At 52.8% G+C, this 7,534-nt stretch overlaps 1 non-coding gene across 1 annotated transcript; it reads left to right on the forward strand.

The window, feature by feature from the left end:
- Positions 1–320: 320 nt before the first annotated feature.
- Positions 321–405, forward strand: TRNAP-UGG (transfer RNA proline (anticodon UGG)). The gene has a single exon. It is a non-coding gene; the product is annotated as a tRNA-Pro (tRNA).
- The last annotated feature ends 7,129 nt before the right edge of the window (positions 406–7,534 follow it).

The raw sequence follows: 7,534 nt of genomic DNA on the forward strand, positions 1-7,534 counted from the left end.
TCCTCCCCAACTCCTGACGATGTTGGTTTCTCGTGTGTGTGTGTGTGTGTGTGTGTGTGTGTGTGTGCGTGTGCACGTGCGTGTACTATTACAACTATAGTCTCCCTGGATTACAATGATAAGTAGTTGCCATCACCTCACCAACCAGGAATGGGGTTCAAATCCCTATTCTACCATTTGTCAACTGTATGAACTTGAGCAGGTCACGTACTGGTTCTGATCCTCAGTTTTTTCCTCCATAATATGGGGATGATAATAGGACCCATGGCATTAGGCGGTTTGAGGATTAAATGATAGGTATAAAGTATCCAGCATGGGGCGCCTGGGTGGCTCAGTCGGTTGAGCGTCTGACTTGGGCTCAGGTCATGATCTCGCGGTCCGTGGGTTCAAGCCCCGCGTCGGGCTCTGTGCTGACAGCTCAGAGCCCGAAGCCTGCCTCGGATTCTGTGTCTCCCTCTCTTCTCTGCCCCTCCCCTGTTCACGCTTTCTCTCTCTCTCTCAAAAATAAATAAACACTAAAATTAAAAAAAAATTTAAGTATCCAGCATGGATTCAAACACACAGTAGGTGCTTTATAAATATCAATTCCCTAGCAGGAAGATGTTAACCTAGAGCCCATGAAAGACTTAGGAAGTGCCTATATGAGGTTGGGGTCATAGAAGGAGAGCCTGAGAAGGATTTGGTGCAGGTGATTTATTGAGGAGGTGCTTTTCAGAAAAATCAGCAAAGGAAGGGGTTGGGGCGGGGGAGCAGAAGAGAGAAGGGGAAGGGGACAGGCAGAGATGTTATCTCAGGTAAAGTCTACCCTTGGTCTGGCCTACAGTGGGCTCTGGGGCATAAATTGCACCTCAGGGTCATCCCTGACTTGAAATAAGGGGGCCAGCCTTTCGTACCCCATTGTCAGCCATCACTGGCATGGGCTGTCCCAGGGTAGGATTTGGAGGGGGTGACCCCCCAGAAGAAGCGGCCCTGATCAGTGAGGGCAATTTTGCAGAGAAGGGAGCAGCTGTTGAGGGGACATCAACCCTACGGGAGCAGGGGGATGGGAGTGCCTACCTGGGAGAAGGGATCTGGATGGGGCTCCAAAAAGACCTACCACAGTGTCATAGGAGGGTTCCTGCTTTCAGGGGTCTGAGAGGTTGTCCCTCATGCACTGAAGTCAGAATGCAGACTTTATAGCTGCCTCAAGTTTCATTCACTTGGTAATTCATGTATTCATTCAAAAGATATTGATTGAGCAGCTCCTAAGTTCCGGGGCTTTGCTAAGCCCGGCAGATACAGTAGAAAGCAAAAAGGTGCCCTTAGGGACCTCATAGCCTAGCGCAGGTGACAATATTCATCAAATAATCACACCAAAAGACAGAGGTCTCTGAAGAGAAGGAACTCAGTTTTGTGAGGGTGTAGAACAGAGGGACCAGGTATGCCTGCGGGTTTAAGGAAGGCTTTCTGGAGAGGAGACTTTTGAATATAGGTCTGAAGGATAAGATGTTACCGGTGAAAGACAGGTTTGTAATCAGGTGGAGTAGGGATATGTGTGGCTCTCTTCCTACTTCTGACATTATCGTTCTGCTACAATATGAGGGAGAACCACTGCCTTAGAGCTGTTGGCAGTCATTTACACTTGAGTATGAATGAGATTTAAATTCTTTTCTAAGAGTGTTGAAGGGGAATGAAGAGAAACTCTTGGGTGGGGGGGGGGAGACTGAATAGAGAAAAGTTATTTTAAAGAGGAAGAAAAAGGGAGCTGGGCAGAAAAGGAAGGGCTTTGAGAAAAATGTGCTGATTTTGTATCTTGCTGCAGCTGCCCACCTTCTCTCATGACTTTGCTTCCTCCTCTCTTTCACAGGCTTTGGAAGCTGGTGGCAAGAAGCTTAGCTTGGAGCTGCCCGTGGCCAGGGTCTGCCTTTCCGGAAGCCAGAGATGGCAGCTGCCTATGCAACATGATATAGAATCCTCTCTGCAGGGTCCCACAGCCCGATGGCAAGAGATTCCTGCCCTCCCCACCCCCACATTAGCATGTGAAAGCCTAGGCTGGGACTCCTGGGAGCTGGGTTCTCCTTCTGGCTCTCTTCTTCTGACCTTGGGCATGTCCCTTCCTTTCTCGCACACAGGAGGGGGTTGGACTCAACTCTTCTGAGGCCCATGCACTCCTTACTGTCCACTTGTTTCTTCCTTACTCCCTATTGCCCTGCTAAGGTCACAAACTCATGCTGGTGACCTGACCCCTTAGGAGGGCTCGAGGTACCTGGAGCCTGGGCTGGCTCCTCCCTCCGCCCTCTGGCTGGCAGAGATTGTGGCCCGGGAGTTGGGAGGGAGAAGGACACTGGAAAAGGTCTCTGGCCCCCGTGGCCCTTTAAATGCTGCCACAATGACTCCTGCTCCCCAGATTGCTGCCTGCGGCTGTCAGACACGCGTCAAGGTCAGGGGTGTGCATCTGCCCTAGACACAGCAATAATGGCTTCTAATGGACTGTAAACAGGTGAAGTTTGCTGCAAAAATGCTGTCACTGCTGCTGGAGTAATAAAAGCTCCTTTTTTTTTTTTTTTTTTTTAACCCTCTCCTGGATTTCGATCATGCCCTAACTGCGCTGTTTCCAGAGAGCGCCTTCTCCAAAGACTTTCTTGCCTGGCGTCTCGTCCACCCTTAGCAACAGGTCAAGAGGAAGGATGTCCACTTTGCAGATAGGGGGAGACTCAGAGGGGAAAGAGGCTTGCCTGGGGTGTCAGGGCTCTGATGTGGCGCAGTCAGACCAGAAGTCGAGGCTTGTTTGGTCTTGTAGCCCACGCGGCTATGACACCCTGTCTGCAGCCCTCTAGTGATTTGATTTGCATTGACCTTTGCCGGGAGCTGCAGGAGAGAGAAAAAGTGACCACGGAACCCAGAGTTCTAGAAAGGAAAGTGAAGGTCTTTGAACTGGACCGACCTACGTTCAAATCCTGATCTACCTTTTACTTGCTGTGTGACTTTGGGCCCGTTAACTAACCTCTCTGAGCCCCAGTTTCCTCATTTCTAAACTGAAGCAATAGGAAGATTGCGAGGGTTGAAGGAAATCATGTGCCTGAGATGCTTGGCACAGAGGTCTCAATAAAGGTCAGGCCCCTCTGCGGCCCCCCGCGCACCCCCCCCCAATTTGTGTCAATCTGAGATTTCTGAGGCTTCCATATGGAAGTGACCTTAGCACTGGGGCTGGCAGATGGAGAGCAGTGACCCAGGTCCCCACACCCACCCCTCCTCAGCACAGCGTCCCCAAGGTCACCAGGCGCCAGGCAGGCCGAGAGCAGCCCCGCTCTCCCTCCCTCCAGGCCTGGGCTGGAGGGCTGGAGTGAAGGCAGTGAGGGCCATAAATAAGACCAACGAGGAAGCAGTAATTCGGCGGCCACTTCCCGTCACGCTGTTACTTTTAGTGCCACCAGCGTCCCAGCCCAGGCTGCAGGGCGGAGGTTGGACGGCTCCTCCCAGGGGGCCGTTTGTTCTGAGCCTGTTAGATGCCAGGCAGGGAGGTGAAGGGAAGGAGGGCAAAGGCGAGGGGGAGGGGGAGCGGGCCCACCCACCCCCTGTCCCAGCGGCTCTCCACGCTTCCCATCACCCTCCAGATGAGATCTGTCTCCTCTCACGGACTCCAGAAGAGGGGCCTTCCTCCTCGGCTGTGGACACACCCACGTTCATGCTGCGGTCACCTCCCAGTCTGTTTCTGTCCTTACCCCTCTCATCGTCTGACAGCCTCCATCCCTTATTCGCTCACTCTGCTGTGGCCTGTTTCCCTCCAGCAGACTGTCCCCTCCATCACCAGACTCCCCGAGGGCAGAGAGTTTTGTGTTTTGCTTATGGCTCTGTTCCTAGCACCTAGAACAGTGCCCAGCACATAGTAGGTGCTCAGTAAAGTGCGGGATGTATTTACTCGCTCTATCTCATACTCCATTCAAAGCACATTGATGCTAATAAATACAACTACCAGTCCTGAGAATGGGGTCAAGGGCTGGTGGAATCTCAATGAACCATAGTCCTTTTCTTCCCTCCCCCCCCCACCATGAAGTGGCATTGTGGGGGGGGGGGGATGGAGAGGGGGAGGGGGGGGCTCGGGTCTCCCAGCAAAGTGACACAACAGAGGAGTTACAATTACTCACTCTGGAGTCAGAATGCCTGGCCTTACTTGGCCTACCTTGGGAGAATGTCCTATAGCTCTGAGCCTCGGTCTCTTCATCTGTAAAGTGGGGATGGTCAAAGGTGTCGTAAAGCATCAATTAGGGATGCACTTGAATGTGCTTTAGCATGGCAGCAGTTACCAGGAGAGCTCAGCAAACAGTGGACGGTGACCTACGATGACTGCGGCATGTGCTCTAATGGCAGAGAAGACCATGTGCTGAGGGACCACCGGGAAGGAGCAAGTGATCCTGAAGGGGAAGTTCAAGGGCATAGGCTCTGAGGAAGCAGCACATGAGCAGGGCATCCAGGAGCAGCGTGTTCCTGGTGGAGGAAACAGCAGGGGCAGAGGCACAGAGAGGGGTGGGCTCCTGGGGTGTGTATGTGTGTGTGGGGGGGAGGGGGTGAGGAGGGAGGAGGTGGGAGCGGGGCAGGCGGGGTCGGGGGTGAGGTCGAAGGATCCTTGATTCTGAGTGAAGGAGTTTGGACCCGGTCCCAGGGGTGTGGGAGCCACTGGAGGGGTTTGAGCAGGGGGTGGCATGGCTGACTCTGGGATTTTTAACATCTGTCTGAGCTTGGGGGTGGGGGACAGGTGGCAGGGAGGGCTGCTAAAAGGGAGCCGATGTTCTAGGTAGGAGAAGCTGAAGCTTTTCTGAGTGCCCGGGGGGCAGCGGCACTCGGACCCAGATTCCCCACTGATGGGCATGGACCACCCGGGATGCCCACCCACCCCCACCCTTATTCCGCAAGAGGATAAGGAAGGGAAGGCGAAAGAAAACCTGGAGTTTCTGTCCCCTCCTCTCCCGTCAGTCAACAAGGCCTCTCTGGGCTTTGGTCTATGCCCACCTACCCAATCTCAGCTCTGCCCCTCGGGAGGAAGTTCTGGAATCAGACAGACATGGTGCACCAGACCCAATTCGTGCACCTTCCCAGGCTGACTCCGTCCCACCTGCCCGCTCCTGCTCAGTGCCCGGCCCGGCCTCTGCCTTTGCCTCATCTTCTAGCCCAGCGGCCTCGGTCTCCCCTTCCCCCCGGGTGAAGACCAGCCTTCAGCATGGCCTCCATCAAGCTGAGCTGCGACGGCTGGCCCTTGGGTCCATCCTCATCTGAGGGAGGCTCTGGCTCCTTCTGCCACTTTCGAGTTTAGGTAAAGCACCACGTGCGGGACTTGGGGTCTGGCTTCCCCAGGGGCTTCTCGGAGGTGCCAGCTCACGCCATCCATGGGGCACGCTGGGAATCCTGAAGTCAGGAGAGAGGGGGAGCCTCGAACTCATGGACCGTTCCAAAGAACGGAGGCTCTGTGTGGCTTGTGCACGTGCTACCCACACGGCCCAGCACCCCGCTGCGTGGCTCAAATCTGACCAGCTCAGACACGTGTCATCTTGTGTCACCCTCCTCCCTACCTCACTTCCCTTTCCCCTTCGTTCTTGCTGTCCTAGAATTGCACCCCCATGAAGTGTGTAAGCTTTGCTTCCACCTTTGGATTTAACCACGAAGTCATCTCTTCTTGCTGAAGGATCTGGGGCAAGTTAAGGAGCCTCTCTGAGCCTCAACTCCCTCAACTACAAACGGTGATAATAAAAGTCCCTATATCACAGCGCCGGGTTAAATATGCAGAGGGCTTGCGTTTCCCTGGCTGGGGCATCGCTTTTCTTGGTGTCAGACATGGGCACCTGCTATTTTTGTTGCCAGGAGCTCTCTTGGGACAACACCCATTCATCCTTCCTGTTGACCTCAGATATCGTCTCCTGGGGGCGCACTACCTGCTCCCCCATCCCGGCCCCTCCTCTGGACTCCCTGTCTTCTTTGCCTCCTCCCTGATTTCACTGAACCTTGTACTGCGTTTGCCTCTCCGGCTGGACAGAAAACTCCCTGAGGGCAGGGCTGTGTGTTTTGCCCTCCTTCATCGCCCTGGTACATAGCACGGTGCCTGGAATAGAGGATGTGCTATACGAGTGGTGTGCAGAGCTCCTTTCCTTGAGTGAAGGAATGCATCCCCTTGTCCATTTCTTGCCATCGTTCTGCATTGTAGGGATCATCATCTCCATCTAATTTTCTGACACATCCATTGCTCCTTTTACCTTTCTAAATTCCTCCCTTCTGCTTTCTTTGGATATATTTTGTTATATCTCCAGCATCTTAAGTTGACATGAAAAAAAATTTCTTTAGGGGCACCTGGGTGGCTCAGTCAGTTAAGCGTCTGACTTCGGCTCAGGTCATGATCTCACAGTTCGTGGGTTTGAGCCCCGCGTCGGGCTCCGTGCTGACAGTTCAGAGCCTGGAGCCTGTTTCAGATTGTCTCCTTCTCTGTCCCTCCCCTGTCTGTGCTCGCGCGCTTGCGCACGCTCTCTCTCTCTCTCTCTCTCTCTCTCTCTCTCAAAAATGAGCAGGGGAGGGGCAGGGAGAGAAGGAGACACAGAATCCGAAGCAGGCTCCAGGCTCCGAGCTGCCAGCACAGAGCCCGACTTGGGGCTCAAACCCACGAACTGTGAGATCATGACCTGAGCCGAAGTCGGACGCTTAACCGACTGAGCCACCCAGGTGCCCCTTAAGTTGACATTTTAATTGATTACTTTTTTCAATCTTGCTTCCTAACAAGTGCATGAAAGGCTAACCATTTTCCTCTATATATTATCTTGTCGCTACGCCACCAATTTGAATGTGACATACTCTTATTGCCTTTCAGTTCTAAATGGCTCATATGTTATCTCCATTTTACAGATAAAGAAACTGAGAATCAAAGGGGTGAAGGCACCTGCCCAAGGCCCCAAAATGAGAAAGAGGCAGAGCTGGGATCTGAGCCCAGGACTCCAGGGCCCATCCTCTCTAATTCTCTCATTCCCTCTGTCTGCTTTTATTTATTTAAAAAAAAAAAAAATTTTTTTTTAACATTTATTCATTTTTGAGACAGAGAGAGAGACAGAGCATGAATGGGGGAAGGTCAGAGAGAGGGAGACACAGAATCTGAAACAGGCTCCAGGCTCTGAGCTGTCAGCACAGAGCCCGACGCGGGGCTCGAACTCACGGACCGCGAGATCATGACCTGAGCCGAAGTCGGACGCCCAACCGACTGAGCCACCCAGGCGCCCCCCTCTGTCTGCTTTTAATTAAACCTTTTATTTTGAGATAATTGTACATTCAAATGCAGTTGTAAGAAATAATGCAGAGAGAAACATGCACCCTTTACCCAGTTTTCCCCAGTGATAACATCTTGCACAATTACGCGCAACAGCACCACTAGGAGGTTGGCATAAAATCCACCGATCTTATTTGGACTTCCCCAGTTTTGCGCGCGCGTGTGTGCGTGTGCGTGTGTGTGTGTGTGTGTGTGTGTGTGTGTATGCGTGAGGAGGGGGTGGTTCTAACAATATTATCATATGTACCAATTCTCTTT

This window comes from Panthera onca, chromosome A3 (genome assembly GCF_046562875.1).
Source record: "Panthera onca isolate mPanOnc1 chromosome A3, mPanOnc1 haplotype 2, whole genome shotgun sequence".
Taxonomy (NCBI): domain Eukaryota; kingdom Metazoa; phylum Chordata; class Mammalia; order Carnivora; family Felidae; genus Panthera; species Panthera onca.